Below are 19,635 nucleotides of genomic sequence, written 5' to 3'. Positions count from 1 at the left end.
TCAGCTGATAATGCTGGAGCAGGAATGGGCTAGTTCAAAGCCAACCTTCCACAGAGTATGCATCAAATAAAAATCAGTCAGCAGTCTTCTAAACAGTAAAAATACCTTAAACATGTATTCGAAAAAAATATTACATTTACTTACCTGTAAAACATAGTGAAAATATTTATTTACCTGCAACATGGAGGCTGCTGACTCACTAGTCTTGGTGAGGCCTGTGCATCTGGATATACTGGAAACAATATATTGGGAACCCTTCGGTACTGACTGTCTGATTACCAGCTTCCATTTTTGGTTTCTGCCAGAAACAAACTGTACTGTAGAGTTCCTCTGGCTAATGATGTTATTCCTACAAGGAGGAGTCGCTTTGGTGGGTTTCTGTTTCTGACATTTCAGTACAATGATCACCAGTATAGTGATCAATAATAGAAATGACACTGAACCCACACCAATCACCAGATACAACTTTATGTTGAAAAACAAGTCATATTCCAAAGGCACGTCTTCAGTCGCTTCAGGAAACGGTTTGATCACCTGTTCCACAGTTGATACCTTGATAGTGACAGTAGCAGAAAGCACAGGGTTGGCATTGTCTTTGGAGACAACAACAAGCCACTGGCGACAAGGATCCCTGTAGTGGGACATTCTCATTGTCTAGATCTCCCCATTGTATTGGTCCAGATTGAACAGTGTGGAGTCAGAGATATGTAAGAAATGGTATGTGATCCAACAGTTCTGCAATAAACCTGCATCAACAGCAATAACTTCATTGATTAGTTATCCTTCATCAGTGGACCTTGGGATCACTTTGTCAACCTCTGACTCTTGTGCCATCCATGGAGATACTACAACTGGTGTATGGTCATTTTGATCCACAGTAATGATATGAAAAGTTACGTTAGTGCTAACTGGAGTAACACGAGAGTCCCTGGCTTCGATGTGAAACAGAAACTCCTTCTCTCTTTCATAGTCAAATGCTTTTAGTGGAAGATTGCCATTCTCTGGATTGACTGAAAACAACATTGACCCTGAAGTGTTCACAATTTCCTTCTCGACAATAAAGTAGATCAGGTACTTGTTCTCTTGATAGTCTGGATCGACAGCAGAAACCGAGTTTAACAATGATCCAGAGGCGTTGTTCTCCATTACTGGAATAGTGTAGAAGGACTACGGGAACTGCGGCGCATTGTCATTCACAGTGATTCCAAAGCGATCGTGTCATTGTCTGACAAAGCAGGGGAACCTCTGTCTGTGATGGTGAGAGTTCTCATAACCAGAGACTTTTTCAGGATGCAAAGGTTTTGCTACAACTAATGTGAAATAGTTTCCCAAATACCTATTCACTGTGAACGATAACGACGGGAAAGATCAACTTCACCGTTGTCATCTGAGTCTTTGTCGCTCATATTGAGTAAGGCTATAACAGTTCCTATGGCAACATTTTCTTTTACAGTGTTTTAAACAACTTAGTAGTTATTTCTGTATAGTAGTCATTCACATCAGTAACAAACACTTTTACTCTACACTGAGAGGGCCGGATCCCTTGTCTTCAGCTTGAATGTGCATTTCAAAATTTTTAATTTCTTCATAATTGATCAGCCTATTCTTCTTGATCCAAAGCCTTTTTCAAAATCAGGTCAACATATTTAGCCCCATCTTTTCCTGTCTGAATCCGTATCAAGAAATGCTTGATTTTACTCAGGTTATATGTTTTAACAGTGTTTGTTTGAACATCTGGGCCCACGACATTCGTTAGGGAGAATGTTTCTCCAGGTGAGGCCGACTCCGAAACATCTAGTTTCATGAGGCGGATTATCATTGATATTGGTTATTTCTACTTCGATGTTAAAGATCCACAGAGGGATTTAAGTTCTTACATCTAATTTAAGGAGACAAGGAACATAAAACTCTCATGTCTGAACTAGGCACAAATATTCCCCGTCTATCCTCTCAATGATGTAAAGCTCCCCAGTGTTTCTGTTAATATCTAGATATTTGTTGCTATATATTATGTCTAGTTTTATATCACATTGTGCCAAACTGTTGACATCAAATCCTAAATCAGAAGCTAAATTTGTCACCACCGAGCCTTCCTCCATTTCATGAGGAATCGAGTAGCACGTTGCTGCTAAAGACAAACTCCATATATTCCATAATATAAAGAGAATCAAGACGTACCTTTTACCGCTAATCAGTACGATGTTACAGAATGCCATTGTTTCAAAACCGAATGTATCCAAAAGATGGAATGATGTCCTCCACGTTTCAGTAGAAAGATATTTCAGTGCAATGGAATAAGCTTACTGAGCCAGCCATAAGCATTCCAGGGACTGTGACATCCTCTTTGCTTTGTCTGAAAATCCCTCTTCTCTTCTATACAAAGTGTATAAGAGCAATTTATTATGGAACTGCAACCCAGTGTGTATGCAACCAAATGTCTACCAACAAGCAATAAAATATTTTTTTTCCTGTTTATATTTATTTTTGCCTTTTAAGATCACCATGAATCCATGTCCATTTTCATAAATCTGCCGTTGCCATTTCAGCCTTATAAAATATATTCCAATACCAGTTCTGATACAGGGAGCAGTATAAACAGAACCAAGCCAGTGTAGATCAGAAGGGACCACACTCTAACTGCACATCCTGTTCTCGGGCTATAAAACCTTTGACTTCATCAGTACATTGAGCAGCAGGTAGCATAGAGGTGACAGCCGTCGAGGTCCAGTTTAAAGACATGGCTTTGAATTCGCTTTCACTGCCTCACTCTTGAGCAAGTGTAAATGCAATGCAGATTTATTAATAAATGTAGATACCTTAGTGCACAAATCTGACATTGTGGGTTATTTTGTAGAACAGCGTCAGCTATGTAAATAAAATCCTGACGCAGTCTGACCCTCCAGGTGAACCAAATTGTATCTAATTACCCTGGAAAATTTTCACAGTATTTGGAGGTCAAAATGTATCCATTTAACATTTGATCATTTTAGCAGTACATTTGAACATGTTAGCAATGTCTTATAAATTGACATTATATTATCCGTGATTATAATAATGGTCTGGAAATTTTTTAAAACATTATGCTGTGAAATTACGGCCATAAAATGTTAGGCACTTTATTTAGTTTTGTCCTTTCATTAGACATTCCTTGTTGAGGAAGGACCTGAAGGCATCAGTTTGAACATCATAATGTAAAATTTAATTCACATAAAGCAACTGGAGAGTTGAACCAGAGAAAATAAAGGGGAATTAAGCTCTTTCAGAAAAGCAGTAAACATTAATTCAAGAACAAATAAGCTGTTAAGCTTAAAGCTTAAAATGCAGATATTAATTCTAAATGTAAAAACAATCAAATTACACAACAAACCACAATAATAAATTTTAAAAATTTAATGTAAAAGTGATCCATTGAAATAACAATTAAATACAAATACATTGACAGTTCAACAGTAAACGCATATTAAAGCCGTAACAAAAATCTAAATAAAGGCTCAAACTATTTCAGCTACCATATAGAAATACTGGATGGGAGGTTATGGACAGTTATACATAATCCAGTGTCCACAGAATTTCAAAAAAACCCATTTTCATACCAAATTTAAAAAGATAAACCCCACGTTTAATGAGTACAATAGTAAAATTAAGGACTAGTACAGAAGGTATGAAATTTAAACACTTCAGTAATCCAAATATTTACAGAGGGGATTTCATAATATATTTCCTTGCCAAGTATGTAAAAGTTATTACCCTACATGCCATAACATTATCAGAAAAACAAATTTGGACTAGGATTTAACAAGAAAATAGATCTATAAATTAAACTTTTTGTGAAAAGTTTTTAAATGATTGTGTGAACCCCATTCCAGGAAACGTGTGTCTTATCTCATTCTCAGAGTAAATATACCAAAGTGCCTGGAGGAACTTTGCATTTTTAAAACACAGATGAGATGTCCTCGAGAATATCTTACTCAAGTTATTTTCCGCAGAAACACGTACTTTTGCTATGTCTGTCGGCCTCACCATTTTCTTACCTTTGAATTTTTCACATTTAATGTTTTAACTCTTTTCCCATCATTCCATCCATTTTCAAAAACCGCTTGTCCTAATCAGGTATCTGGTGCAACTCTTTTGTATAAAAATAATACAGATAGTCTGTCATAATTGATGCCAGCCATGCACCACATTCCATCTTCACACTTCTTCCATCTGGCAAATGCTATTGGAGCACCAGCACCTTCAGATTTAAAAACAGTTTCTTCCCACAGAACATATCCATTCTTTCTCCCTGTACTGTAAATTGAACTTTTGTATTACCTACTATATTGGTGTAGCACGTCGAGGCGGCCCGGGAAGGGGGCAGAGACGGGGGCAAAGCCGCCTCAGCTGGGGCTAATTACCTTCCCTATTTCTTCCCTGGTGTCTGGCAGACGGGGGAGGAGAGCGAATCCCAGCAGATGAACCCGAACCTGAACCCGAACCCAGAGACGACGCCGGCATCCAGACCGACCCGAGGCTCCCAGCCCCCCTGACCTGCACAAAGCCCCACCCTAGGCTACCTGTTCCCTATCCCCCCTTTTCCATCCCTTTCCTTCTCCCTGTACTGAGACCAAATAAAACCCCTCATCGACACAGGCACCGCATCTGCTGTCTACTGCTTCTTCGTCTCTTACAATTCTATTGTCTAGTTATCTTTTCATGTTATCTTTCTTTATTACCTTTATTTATATTATTTATATTACATTTCATTAAATTTGTTGAATATGCATGACAATAAAAATTTGAAACTGGAGAAAGGCATTTTCAAAGTTCAAATGCTCCAAATCAGAGTATCATCAAATTATGGCTGTGCGGCACGCAGCGCCATGAGTTTGGATAGGGCGAAGAAGGACGCAGAGGCAGTGTTCACTACAAATGATTTATTAGAACACCGGCGGCACCAGGGAAATAATGCTCTCGGTCCGAGGACCCCGTTTCCTCTAGGACCATCATTTCCCCCGGGCCAGTGGTTACACACTATTTACAAGTTACCCACAACGCAACCAACTATTTACACAAAACATCTTCCCACCTAATTACCAGTAACGCGGGTCGTTACAGTTGTTTTAAACCTTATATAATGACTTTCAACACCACTGAAATATGCAGCGAAATTACATACCACGTGAAACGGACGCAAAAACCCACGGTGCGAAGCGGCAGAGTATGTTTAGGAGAGAAGGCGACAGCCGAGCAGAGACAGCGACCCCTAGCGGTCATTCTAGTGAATTGTCTGCTTAAATAACCACAGGATTTCCAAGTCGTTCCTACTGTGTGTGACGCTGGGGTCGTGACACTGTTCACTATTGGTTCACACGACGTCATTAAAGAAACTGCGTACAAGGCTTTTATTGAGCTGTACTAAAAATAAATTGTAAAAATAAGCGAAACGATAGAGGGTAGTTAAGATTCGTTTTGGGTGTCTTCTAAGTATTTATTTATCGCTTTTGCTTCTTAAAAGTTTAAAGAAGCAAATGATCAGTGATCGAAAGGACCACGGAAAGCGCAATCCTGCTATGAGTGTCACTGTACACATGAGCTGGACAATAATATGCCGCCATGGCGTCAAGTGACACAACTCTTATTAGAGAAAATATAAAATATTCACAAAACTTCATGAAATATGCTGATTGCAAAGTCAGCTTTCACCGAGTTCTTTTGATAGCTCAGTTGGTAAAGCGGAGGACAGTAATGATTTTGCGTAGTAGACATCCTTAGGTCGCTGCTTCGAATCCGGCTTGAAGGAGACTTTTGAAGTTGTGGGGCTTAAACACGTTGTACTTATTCTCGCTCCGGCGGCAGTTCTCTTTATGAACGTATTAACCGTGACGGTGAATTGCTTGTAGTGAGTCCGTATTAAAAACGAGTATAGATTACAAATATTTTACGTCGCTCTAGAGCAAGGTTTAAAATAAAAAAAGCAATGCCAAAATAAAACCGATTCCTGAAAATTAAGTCAAATTTAAAACGCTGGACAGCGCCCCTGGTTCGATCCCCACAGCCCCAGGAGCTGTGACAAAGGCCAACAACACAGGAAGGAAGTAACCACTGAGCTAAACCAGCGCACAGAAACACTTGCGAGATACGCCTTTACAGTTGAACTTTTACTGCGTCACTATCACGTGTGCATTTCCTATTCTGCGCGAGAGATTTGACAGGATTTGGTAATATTTACCTAGAGCGATTATCAGATAAGACTGTGCAAGAATCTACACCCTAATTTAACCACAAAGTCCAGGTTATGCACACTGGTCGTAATAAAATATCGAAAAGAAAAGATTTAAGTGTAAGGAAGAGATTAAAAAAAAGTTGCAACGCGCTAATGCAGCCAACAGGGGGAGACAAAGACCAGAGGTGCAGGGAACCACTGTCTGTTTTTAAATCACAAAAAAAAGGTCTCTTTTAACGACCGCACTGTCGCACATGTCCCAGAGCTCGTCCGTGGATTAGTCCCTTCATGTTGTATGCTGTCCGTGCATTTATGTTTTTTTAATAACAGGTGCGTCATTAATTACAACTGCATGTTTTCGCATTGAGCAGTTGCATTTTAGAAATTTGTGCTGAGCGTTTATGTTTCTCTGTGTTACACATGATGTCATGTGTTCTGTTCAGACAGTTCTGTTTCGCTGTGTGTATCTTGAGCAATGGTGCCTGATGGTGTTTTACACATCTGTGTTGGGCAATGCTGGGTCGTTGTATGCAAGCCCCCTTTGTTAGGTTGCAGCGACAGGGCAGGGTCCCACGCAGAAGGAATGTAGGAATGCCAGGGGAATGTGGACTCACTCTCTCTCCCTCTCCTACACTCACCAGACTGACTCTGCAAAGACAGACCTGGACACAAAGAGAGAATAGGTTGTTATGACCTTTTGACATCTGTAGTTCCAGAAAAAGAGAGAAAAATCTTAAAACAAATAAAGTTCTGGTCTGCTGAAAAGCAGGTACCGTAAAAGTCAGAGAAAAACACAGTCTTTTTTTTTCTTTTTGGAAAAATCCGACATTAAAACTTCTTTGCTTGTTTTGCCGAGTTAAAGCTAAGAGAATCGTGTCCAAGTTACTGTTCCTCTCAATAGCCCCAGCTACAGACTAATATGGAAACTGTGGGCCATAGGTCAATAGAAGGCCATATGTAGGACAGAGGGAACAGGGAAAGGGGAGGGACAGACAGTGGAGCTGGGAGACAAAATAATGAAATAAGAGAGCAAAAGGTGAAGGAGAGGTAGGCATCTCAGTAAGGCGGAGGATGGGCCAAAAGGAGGGTGGGAGGGAACAAGGGCCACATGCATCTCAGCTGTGTAAACTAGCAGAACTGCTGAAGAAGAAAGGCAGAGCCAGGCTGTGTGAGACTCCCCATCACTTCTTCAGCCTTGTTTTTATGACTGCAGATACTGGAAAATGGGCACTGTCAAGAACCCTAGAAGGGCAAGGCCCTGGTGTGTTAGGAATAGAGACAGAAGATATGGGGAAAGCAAGAGAGAGAGACTTTGTGACAGTTTCTGTTTTACATGGGGGAAAAAAAAAAAACATCTACACATTCTTTTACATCATGGAGGTTAATCTGCCAATACATGTCATTTTGACTCTGAGGATCATTACTAGGCCTCAGCAGATGTTGCTTGGAAGGTTAACAGGTGTAGGAGAAAGATCTGTCTCCCAGCAGCTGGGACGAATACATATAAACCAGAGGCCTTCTGTAATTATGACTGGGGCCAGTGAGTTCAGACAGACTGAAAAGTATTCCTTAAACGTGAGGTTGTTACTCCCTGTTTTGTCCGACTGCCTGAAATTCAGCGTAAGTCTGTGCAGCCCTCCTACAAGAGATTCCATGTTATACTGATTGTTGTCTTCTGTTCAGCGTGCTTGGTTGGAATACATTAATTGATCTAGCTTTATGTCTCCCCTCCAAGTTCTATCTGAATCTCTTTCACTTTGTTCCCCTCATTGTCCCCCTCTGTTTTCTATTCTTTCAGTGCCAAAAGGCCCTACCTGACAGATTGGCCCTGGGCCCAATGAGTCACACGTCTGCTAAAGCCATCAGCAGTGAGAGTGAAGTTATGGATTGTGTGTGCGTGCATGTATGTGTAAGTTTACGTGAAAATGTGTATATCAATTTTAATTTTGTGTGAGTGGGTGTACACGTCAGTGAGTGCATTTCTGTGTTTCTGTGTGTGTATATGTCGATGCAAATGTTTGGACATGCTTGACAATGCTTGGTCTTTTCTGGCTTCCCTGTTGGTCCACTGTTCCTGGTAGGTATGTGTTTTTCTTTCATGGGACAAAAAGCGTTTTTTTTCCTGCCAGTAAAATCATGAATTTACATTGTACATGTACCTTTGAAAAGCTATATGTGACTCACTGTTGACTGGAGTGGGGGGATGGGAGTGCACATAGGAGCTGAGCGGGTTGTTTATTTGTAAGTCTCAGGAAGAGGGGTTTGCTTTTCCAAGGGTCTGATCACAATTGGTTTTGTCACAAAAGAAGAGGAATTGTGGATTGTTTCAGACACTCTCCGTTGAGTGTCTGAAACAATCCAAAATTGTATTCACTGTCAGTGCACGTAAGGGTGTCACGTTTGTATTGTCTTTGTATTTGTAACACTATGAGAGCTTGTAAAATTTACTTTCCTGTGATAGCTGAAAGAACGTAATGTAAATTACAGTGAAATTTGCAAGAATAAATTTTGTACTGCAGTGGCAAGTCAGAGTTTATAAAGTTTAGGTCTCAGTAATTGTAAGAGTAAAATTACGTTATTATAAGTAAAGTGTTAAAACAGTGTGTCTGCTTTCAGTTCCATTTGGAGACTCGTGAAAGTTAAATGAAATAGTGATATGTAAATATGTACATGTTGCTAAGGCAATCAGCTTCCCAAAGCGAAGTGGCTGACTATTGCTCACATATTACAGTAGTGATTTCTTAGCTCCAGTCTTCATGTGCACATGCAAGGTTTTTGTGCACATATAAAACTGTAGCTATAAAGTGAATTAAGTGGAGACAGAGTGATCAATTTTTTTTTCAATAGGGTTGTAATAAATTATTAGTTCTTCCCAGTCTAGATCTGTGATCACAAAATATAAGCAACCTCAGAATATGATAATCTGAGAACCACCAGTAGAGACAGCAGGAGACAATGGAGACTCACAGACTCTTTCCATAAGCTCTGCACCTGGTTTCTGCCCTCAGTCAGACAGCGTTGGTCCAATGTGACCTGAAGGAGAAGGATGTCCACTACCAGGGATATTTCACTCACATGTTGGGATAGCTGGAGGTAGATGGGCATAACTGGAGGGACAGGTTCTATGTAACATTTTATTAGGTGTCTGTGGGGGGAATTGGGGCAAAGGACTGAGTTTCACCTGGAAACAAGCCAAGGAATTGGAAATTAGAGCTTAAAAATGTCACCATCTGTGCTAGCATAGGGCCAGGTAATTATCATGGCCATATTACCCTCACACTCAAAAGTCCAGCATGCTTTTGTGTGCCTATTGTATTTGTGAAAGGGGTAGCATTCACAGTAGAACACATTGTAACACTAACCAAAAAACAGAAGTTGAAAAACATTGTTCTATACTTTAACCATAAGCCTGTACCACAAAACAACATACTTATTATAGTGTGAAAGCAATCTAGTTCTAGCAGAATCACATCTGTATATTCCACAACACACTGTAAGGTCTCTTTTTCTGATATACAACGTACATTTGCTCCTCCTTTCACCAACACACACAGATACACAAGACAGATACACTTCCAGAAACAGGCTGCAGTTTTTATTTGTGCTATTCTGACCTACAGTGTTTCATAATCATTATGTGTCAGGAGACCTCATGAATGGAGGGTATTAAATTATTTTAATGAATTGCACAAGTGGTTGCAGAAACTGTAGGAAGCTGTGTGTTAGCCCACATTTCCACATCACTTTCAGCTTTGGTTTTAAATGAGAGGCCAGGGAAACACTCCATTATACCAACTAGGTTGTCTCACCCTTTCCCTAAGTTGTAAGACCTCAACCGCATCCCCAACCCCATGCCCCTTCCCTAGTCTTTTTTAAAGCCTCTGGTTCTTTCTTTTTCTTTCTTTCTTTCTTTCTTTCTTTCTTTCTTTCTTTAAAGCCTCTGATTCTTTCTGCAGACAGCAGATTAGTGACATTCACACTTTCACACATTCACACTTTCACTGACTTTTTTCCTTTGAGAGACAGCAGTCTGTCTGTGTTAGGATATTATAGAGATTACCGGTCACTCTGCAAGTGTCACAGTTTGTGGGATATGCAGGTGAAGAAATGGATTTAAAAGGAATATGCAACACTAAAGAAGAGACTGCCTCTGTTAAAAACAAGAAATAGAATCTAAACACAAAGTCTCTTGTTCTCATAGTGGGTAAATGACTGGTTTGAAGAGAATTCATACACACACCTGAACTGCTGGTCCCATACAGGGTCACAGAGCCTAACCCTGCAACACAGGGCAAGAGGCTGGTGGGGACACACCCAGGACAGGATGCCAGTCTGTCACAAGGCACCCTAAGCAGGACTTGAACCCCAGACCCACTGGAGAACAGGACCTGCCCCAACCCACTGTGCCATCACACCCCCCTGAGGAGCATTCACACAGCACTATTTCATCTTCCTTGTTTTCCTCTTTATTCTTCAGACTAGCTCACCTTTTCATTTAGTAAAGTCTGATTTGTCCAAAGTTAGCGGAGTAATAACAGCAGCATCAGGAGACAGGCTCTCTGGTCATTTTGTTTTTGCTCACATGCAACTATGTGTGACAAATTTCTCTTGGCCTTCACACTATAAATATAAGTGGGTATCATCATGTAATAAAAGTAAACTACTCATGTTGTCATGGTGATGGAGCCTGGCTACTCTGGAATGCACTGGTGTTCCATCACTGGTGTACCCTGTGCCCTAGCCTAGGACCCTGTGCTTCTGAAATTGGCTCTGGACCACTTTGACCCTGACTTTGACCAGAAATTAACAAAAGTGAACGTTAATTTTGTCCTTGTCTCTCATTTCATGAATATTTAGCTGATCAGCAAGAGAGAAAAACCCAGAGATGAAAGCATGGACAAGTGCAAAAAGTCAGCCAGAGAAACAGTGAGAGCAGCCAGAGAGACAAGTGCAAACAAAGAGACCAGCCAGAGAGACAAGTGCAAACAGTAAGAACAGCCAGAGTGAGAAACCGCTCCAGCTGCCTATACTCTTGCCTCTGAATTACACAAGACAGTCCCAATTAGAGTGTGGGCAACCAAAGCATTCCTTGGTTTCTGCAGCTCACTCAGCTCCGTGCAGAAGCATGAGGTGCTTGCTGTGGTACACACGTCATTAGAGATTTGTTTTTCAGAAAGTCATCGCTGGTCTCCAGTGGACCAAAGTACTTGCTCTTTTAGAGCTATATTCAAATGGTATTACACAAACATGATGAAGCTTTCACATTTGTACAGAAATAAGTGTGGAAAGTTATGCGGGAGATATGAATTGGTGTTGTAATTGGGTCAGCAGTACACTGCCATGCTCCTCATTTTGTCAGTATCTCGGTGTCTGGATGGATCTTTTTTCAGAACCACTTGTCCCATAGAGGGTCACGGACAACCGGAGCCTAACCCGGCAACACAGGGCGTAAGGCCAGAAGGAGACGGGACACACCCAGGACGGGACGCCAGTCCATCGCAAGGCACCCCAAGCGGGACTTGAACCCCAGACCCACCAGAGAGCAGGACCCTGGTCCAACCCACCACACCCCCTGTTAATTATTCATAGCTTGCCAAACTGGATTTTGGGGCAGCAGGCAGTTTAGTGATCAGTGTTGGCACTCGAAGGACAGAGGTTGGAATCCCAGCTCCCCTCATAATGTATATATAGTGTAAGTATTTATTTATTAATATATGCAAAATTAAATTAAATTTAAATGAATATATGTGGCTTACATCATAAGTTGCTTTGGAGAAAACTGCTAAATATGAATTTACTCCAACAGAATAATAGTTTATATTGATAGTTACATTATATAAATGGGAGCTTTTAACTGTCTTCAGAATGTTGTTCAGTGAAGAAGTGTGTAGTTGCCCCATCTGCTCTTGCTCTGTACTGCTTCCCAGCCAGCCTCTAATAACTGCAATGAGACTGTGGTTTACAGTTTCACACACATTCTACACTGTTTTTCTTCTCCTCAAGAAACAGGCTAAAAAATGTCCATTTATTTACTTTGAATTCCATGACTGTGGTAACCAGCTCTTGCCAACCAAGAGAGGGATATGTGAGGGAGAAAGCCTGTGGTTTTAATTAGGGGGAGACATGGACTGGTAAAGACAGGGAGAAAAGAAAAGCAGATGCAAGACTGTTACTGTTACAGGTTGCAGTGTGGTGCCACATGAGAACACCAGGCAAGTGAAGGGACTGACAGTGGGTTCTTAATTGGCTGGGGGGCTCTGAGCAATTTATTCAGTCATTTGGTGACTAAGTTGCAGTTTCAACATGTATATGGCTGTGTGTGTTCTCCTTCAAGGAGAGCATAAAACAATAACTAAAACAGGGACAAAATAATCCAGAAAATGGCAGACATATCACTGATCAGGGCCCATCTCTAGGAGCCCTTCTTCTCCCAAACTCCCCCAAAGAGATCACTAGGCTCTTGACCAGCTTCATTAAATGTTCTGTCTGTTTGTCTCCCACGTAGAGGCAGCTGGACATCATTAATCCTTTGAGGTGGGAGCAGTGGGGAGCTGTCCATTGGTTCAAGCACTACCCCATGCCATGACTCTACCACCCACCAGCTCACAGTCCATTCAAACTGAAAGTTTAAAAACCTTTATTTGCATAATTTGCTTAGTGTTACAAAAGTGATGTGTTTACATGCATAGATGAAAATAATATACAAATAAAAGTACAGCAGAGGGTAGGAGTGGGACAGTTGGTAGTGTAGAGGTTAAAGCTGCTGCCTTTGGATCTAACAGTTGTAGGTTTGATTCTCCACCTGAAACTGTAGTACCCCAGAGCTCGGTGCTTATGCTAGAACTGCTCCAGTAAAATTACCCACCTCTGCAAATAACTGTAAGTAGCTTAACATTGTGAATTACTTTGGGAAAAAGCATCAGCTAAATGAATAAATATAACTAAACTAATTAACATTTAACAAAGTACAAGAAAGGCTGCTGGGAGTTATTGTTCATTCACCATTGCTCACTATCGTTATCTAATGCAGAATCACGGTGATCTCAAGCCTATTCAAGAATAGGGCATGAGGCACAATATAGCCTAGGTATGGCATCAGCCACTGAAGGGCAATCTCATACAAAAAGGCGACTAAGAGTTGTCATTCCACTTAAAACACGTTTCCAAAGTGCGAGAGTAAACCCATTCAAATACAGAGTGAATATTCAAATGCTATACAGAGTAAGCAATATTCAGATATATACCCAGACACAATTCAGGCACTGAGAAGTACCGGTGCTACCTACTGCACCACCGCGCCACCTATTGACTGTATTAGTATAATAATTATTACTCTTCTTTTACTATTATTAACCAAAAAGAAGTTTATGAAAGACTTTCTTTTTTATGCGATGATAATTATGAATGAATTGAACTCCATTGAAGCCACAACTTTCTGTAGAATGCCTTTTTTCCTCTGGTGGCATAATCCAGTACTAGATGTGGAAAACAGTGTTTCTTGTAGAGATGTATTTGTGGCTGATGAAGAGGAAATTTTCCACATTCTTGACTTGCAAAAAAATTACAAAGCCTGACCTCTTCATTTTCCATCTCTTTTATGGCTGTCTTTTCCAAACAAAGACCTTATATTCCTGTTTAGTCGGTGTAATTCTTACTTTTGGATATTTTACCCTTTTCAGGTAACTCAGAAAATGCTCCAAGTTTATTTCCTGGTAATGTTCTTGTGTATTGTTTATTTTTGCTTCTTTGTGTATATATCTATAGCGTTTAAGAAGAGGAAGGGAAAGAGATGCTCCAGGAACTGATTAAAGGGCTAAAAAAAAGACATATCCTCTCTTTTACTGTCTCACTCAGCTTTGCAGCTAGCCCAAATTAATTTCATTCTATACACCTTGGTCATGGTGCCTTTTTCTTTCCTTTACTCACTCCTGTGGTCTTTCATCTTTTTCTCCTGGGCCAAGGTTTCCACAGTTACCTGCTCCATCTCTCTCACTCTCTCGTTCCACAAGACTCTTGGCCCCCCTCCCCTGGTTTGCAGAGGCTAATCTATTCCAGAGACTGTGAACCTATGGAAAACACATAACAAGTGCACATATTTTTGCCCAAGCCAAGACCCCAAAAAGCACTGAACAGGAATGCGACAGAGAGACAGAGGCAAAAAAGGAAAGAAATTGTTTATTCAAACTTAAAGCTGAGCTTTTTGTTGTGGTGTAGACCTGTCTTTTATTAGAAGTCTGAGCTGGCTTCAAAGCCTGGAAAGACTGAGGACATTCCAAGCCCCAGAGAAGAGGGAAAAAGAGGAAGAATGATTGACAGAGACGTAGCCAATACAGGGAGTTGGGTGGGAGACAAGCGGCTGAAAAAAAAAAAAAAATCCAAGCATGTCTAAGCGACTGGCTTGGAACTGTGTCCTGTTCAAAGCATATTTCACAGTCATTAGGAACCCAGGTGAGGGTGCCAGGGAGATGTCAGAAAAGTAGGAGACCAAAAGGTTTTCCAGAGGAGAGCACAGTAAAGGTAAAAGGAAGGAGAGAGACCTGTCCCTTCAGCTTTTGTGTCCGCCACAGAGAGGCTCAAACATCTGCAGCGAAGTACTCACTGACACTGTTGCATCCTGCTGACAGAGTACTGGGGTTTCAACAAGTGCGTCTGTAAGAGAAGGTGCAAAGCAGGAGTCAGTCCGGCAGTCCGGCAATCACGGTGAAATAATCCCAATGCTTGCACTATTGCAAAAAATGTATGTTTGAGTGCCTAAGTGTACAAATGAGACATCTGTGCAGCTGTGTGCCATCAGCAGGAATTTACGCTCTGTGCGTTAGCCAAGAAAGGGATAGCAAAGCACTCTTGGCAATGAGGCTAAATCATAATCATCACTATAGCAACTCTTGGGGGTCTTGCAGAATAAATGTACGCCTGTGCGTGTCTGCCTGTGTGTATGCATACTAATGTGTATTCAGCTGGGACTACTAAACATAGAGAATGACTGAACACACTGAACAACTAAATATACACTGTGGATGTCTGGACATAGCTATTTAAAATAATTAACTAATCCTGCGTTGACATCACTGAAACCTGAGTTTGATCACTGAGACCTGTGACTAAATCACACTGTAGAAATTATAGATAACTCCCAAATGTAATGCAATATAACCTGTGATTATAAACCACTTTCCATGCTCTCACCTTCCTTCAGGGAATCATTTTTATGATTTATTTAAACAGTTACTGGCAGCTTGGGGTTTTTTGGTTAGATTTTGATCTGAAAACACTTCTACCTGGTCTTTGACAATTTTCTTATTATGAATGTGCTGTATGAAAATAGATTAATTGACTGACTGATTAGTCATCACACTGTCCTAAGCAGCTACTTTGTTGAGAAATTAAACAGACTGAGTGGCTCAATATACCAAAGTATTAACGCACTAAGCATATGTCAAACCTTTCAATACATACTACTGAGTAAATACTACTTACACTGCCACCGACATGCTTAGATATTGACGATGGTCACCTACTCGCAGTTTGTACCATTGATACACTGAAACATTAATCAAAGTGTACAACTATCATTTTAAGATATTTACACCCTAAGAAAGTGATATGTGAGATATTGACATTCAGAGCCTATTGTAATGTTTTGTTACTGCCAAAAATGGTCCACTTGTAGATTTTACAGTACACCCTTAAAGAAAGAAAACCATTCGAAATAAGTTGTATGGTTAACAGGCTGTAGGATAAACTCCATAGAAAAGAGGCCTTAGGATAATAAAATGGAAAATGTGCTGCTCTGCTGAGACCTAACTCTGAACTGATTTATGGAAGAGTCTGAATGCATTGGAGCCCTGTGAGTGTGATTCTCCATTCACTAGTATGTTAACCGCCTTCTCATTTCAGACATTCCCAGCTCCTTTCCTCTCTTTTTTGTCAGTTTTTGGAAAGAAAAGAAACAAAGGCAGGGTCCTGTTTATATAAGGCCATGGTCCTGATCTAAAAGAAGTCCACACTGTTTCTTTAACAAGCTTCATGTAGAAATAATAGCAGTAAGGTTTTGAGGCCTCTGCAAGGAGGAGTGGGTGCCTGTCTCCGGGGGTCACTCTACCACAAAGGTCAGGTGGTCTGTGCGAACCACAAATGGAAGAGGACAGAAAGGGGGCCTTGAGCACTGTGCATGGCGGTCTTCACTCTGCAAGTTCCACAGGTCGCAGCAGTACTCCTACACCCCCCTTGTCATCCCTGCAGGCCATCCCTTCCATATGGAACATGTTAGGACTGCAAATGTTCTTAATAAAAAGCAGGCTGACGTCACAGCTGACATTGCTCTTTGTTGCACTGCATAATTTGATACTGTATTTGTCAAATGGTGGCCTTACAGGGCAAGCACAGCTGTACCTCCCCCAGGTTGTGAAAGAAGTGTGATGGAAGAAGGCTACAGGTATATAATGTGAGAGGGGAGTAAGCAGCTTGCTGTCAGTCTGGTCGGGGAGGGGGGCTGTGCTGGTTCTCAGCATGGGCATAGAAGAGACTCCTCCCTTCAATCCAAAAAGGACCATTTTTTGGCTCCTACCTTATTCCATCCTGTCCTTGTGAAGGGGAGACATTGCTAGAATATGCCTCTTTGGATGAAATTGACAAAATTCCTTTGAGTTTTCCAAGAAACAACGTCTATAATTAACATCCATCTGCCAAGGGGAAGAAGGCATGAAGGATCAAGGGAATGAAGCGAGAAGAGAGAGAGGACTAAAAGAAAAGGAAAGCTTAACAGAACACTGAAGTGAGAAGAAGAGAGAAAATACAAATGGAAGCAGTACATAAAGATGATGAGCAAAGGAAAATGGAAGGGGGAGGAATAGCTAGGCAGACCACCTATTTACTAGATATGAGCCATACTGGCTGCCACAAACAGTGTAACGCACAGTTATTCTGCAGGGTGAAAGGCATCCCCATTAAACAAATATTACTTTACTAGCACAAATTGCACACAAGCAAACAACCTCCTGATAATCTATTCCTAGTTCATGCAGTAACAAAGTCAATGAACTGATTCTAGTGACCATACTGGATTAAATGACAGAAAGATAAAGTGGAGTTTATGCTATGAAAATCCAGACACTGATACAGGTAGGAAAGGTACAGACATTGTTGCTGAAAACTGTAATTACTAAGGGCACAAGAAATAAATGGTTTAATTTCAACGTAAAAAATGGCAATGCATTAAACAAAACTAAATCCATCGTTTTTCATTGTCCATGCTTTACAATGTATTCTTTTATCCAAGACTGATGAATCTGAGATGAATGAATGAAATTTGTTAAAACTTAAACAACCAGTTAAACATGTAAAGGATACATCATTCATCTATTGCATTTCTTGTCGTGTCTGGAGGTTGAGACATTTATGCCTTATTTGAACTTTGACCAACAGGACAGTGCTCAAGAAAATTTCCTGGAATGACCGCACCTAGTGGACTAGATACAAGCACAGGACATCTCATTCACAGTTCTTTCTGTTATCGGAAGACACAGAGATCCTCAGTCCCCTTCTCCGCACATAGATCCAGCACTGAAAGGCATGTATCACCACACCCAACCTGTTCACGAGGGGGACAGTCCCATACTCATTTTTCACCAGGCCATGACCACCCTTTGACCGTAGTACTGTGAAAATTCCAATTATCAGCATGTGAAATTGAACCAATCGGCCAGGCCAGTGGTGCCTGGTAGCAGAGGAACCCAATATCTAAAACTTGCTGACAGGAAGAATCATATTCCGTCCACCCCCAGTTCACTACTTTAACACATTGACACTCAACACACACCAGCTACACACATTTACTTACATACTTACTTGCAAGTCTAGTCACACTCTTGCGCTCACAAATGACAAAGACAATCTCAGTCACAGATGCGCATTCTCTCTCTCGCTGTCTCTCTCTCACACACACACACACACACACACACACACACACACACACACACACACACACACACACACAGAGTCACAGACCCCGTACCGGAGAGAGGCAGAGACGGATGGAGGCAGAGTGATGCTGGCTCGCCGCTCGGGTGTCTGCGGTTCGGTGGTGGTGAGGGGGTGTGGACCAGGCGGTTCTGCTGAATTCCCTGGGAAATGTTCATTTTGGATCCTTCTGTTTGCTTACATACCTCACTCACGCCCTTCTCCTCCCGCTTTCATTCTCTAATTCCTATTCATATTCTTTTTTTTTTTTAATTTTTCCCCTGAATTCTTGAGCGGATCAAAATTCAGGCGGCTAAAAAAAAGCGCCGGTGGTGCTGCAGTGAAGAGTGATTCTTGTTACCCTCGAGTGTGTCTGTCTGTCTCCGTGTACCGGTTGCTGTGGGCAACGTGACAAGCGCTAACTTTTTCTGTGTGGGCTCGTGCACCGTCTCACAGATGGAACTGAACTGATGAGGTGACAGTGAGTGAGCAGTGACACCCCCCGGTAGTTGCATCTCCTTTCTCTCGGGTGTCAAAGTGAACCCTCTGGACTTGGACGACCTCGCGAGGAGGGTTCAGCGGGGACACTGACAGCACGTGCCTCCGCCGCGCGCCTCTTCGTCCTCCGTTAAATCCTACACCCGTAACAATGGTCACTAACCATTCACCCTGACACGTGCATGCGTTGCCTGAGAAAGAGAACAGGCAGGAGAACTGAACTGCTAATGTGTTCAGTGGTGTCCTGGTATCCATCTGCGGCCTTAATACCTTTGATTTAATTTACATGCAGGAAAAACTGAGTCCACAGAAACATCCATCGAACAGGTTCCGAAGTCGTTCTGTAAATGCTGTTAAGACAGCGTCTGCGTTTCTCATGCAGTGACTCGTTTTATGCTTTTCAAAATAATCAAAAAAGCATAGACACACGGTCGCTTCGACCTGGAGCAAAAAAAAAAAAAAAAAAAAAAAAAAAAGAAAAAAATCGCGTGCACCTTCCCGACGTCCTGACTCAGTTTAAAAAAAGTAGATCGGGTTGCATTTTTTTTTTTCAGAAATTAAGGGTGATGTCATCTGCCTGTGCTCGCGCTGGTCTCTTGTAAGTGAGCTCCGTGCAAAGCTGCCGTCGGGAAGTGAGCGACTGCAAGGACCAGGTGCGGCGTGCAGGACTTAGGTGCGGTGCGCAGTCGCCCTTCTTTCGCAAAATCCGTAGATGTCATCGCTGTCGCTCAGTCTCCTCAAGAGCTGGACCGCTCCGCATGATTGGCATCCTCTTTCTCTTCTGGCTCTCCAAGCTCTTGCTTCGTAACTCACACAGCCTAGGACAGGTTCTTGTCTCCCGAGCTCCGGATTTCGCGACTTCTCCGGGCGGATTAGCCATGACAGAAGCCGGCGGGCGGCAGCACTCGGCGCCCACAGAGCTCTTGTCACCTCGCCGCGCTCCATTCCGCCCTGTCCAGGTGCTCTGCCTCCCG

General features: G+C 41.7%; 1 pseudogene; it reads right to left on the bottom strand.

Moving 5' to 3' along the window:
- Nucleotides 1-2,216, bottom strand: LOC108934187 (protocadherin alpha-C2-like; annotated as a pseudogene).
- Between the last annotated feature and the right edge of the window lie 17,419 nt (nucleotides 2,217-19,635).

This window comes from Scleropages formosus, chromosome 4 (assembly GCF_900964775.1).
Source record: "Scleropages formosus chromosome 4, fSclFor1.1, whole genome shotgun sequence".
Classification (NCBI taxonomy): domain Eukaryota; kingdom Metazoa; phylum Chordata; class Actinopteri; order Osteoglossiformes; family Osteoglossidae; genus Scleropages; species Scleropages formosus.
The sequence above is the reverse complement of the archived record's forward strand: the minus strand, read 5'-3'. Positions and strand labels throughout refer to the sequence as shown.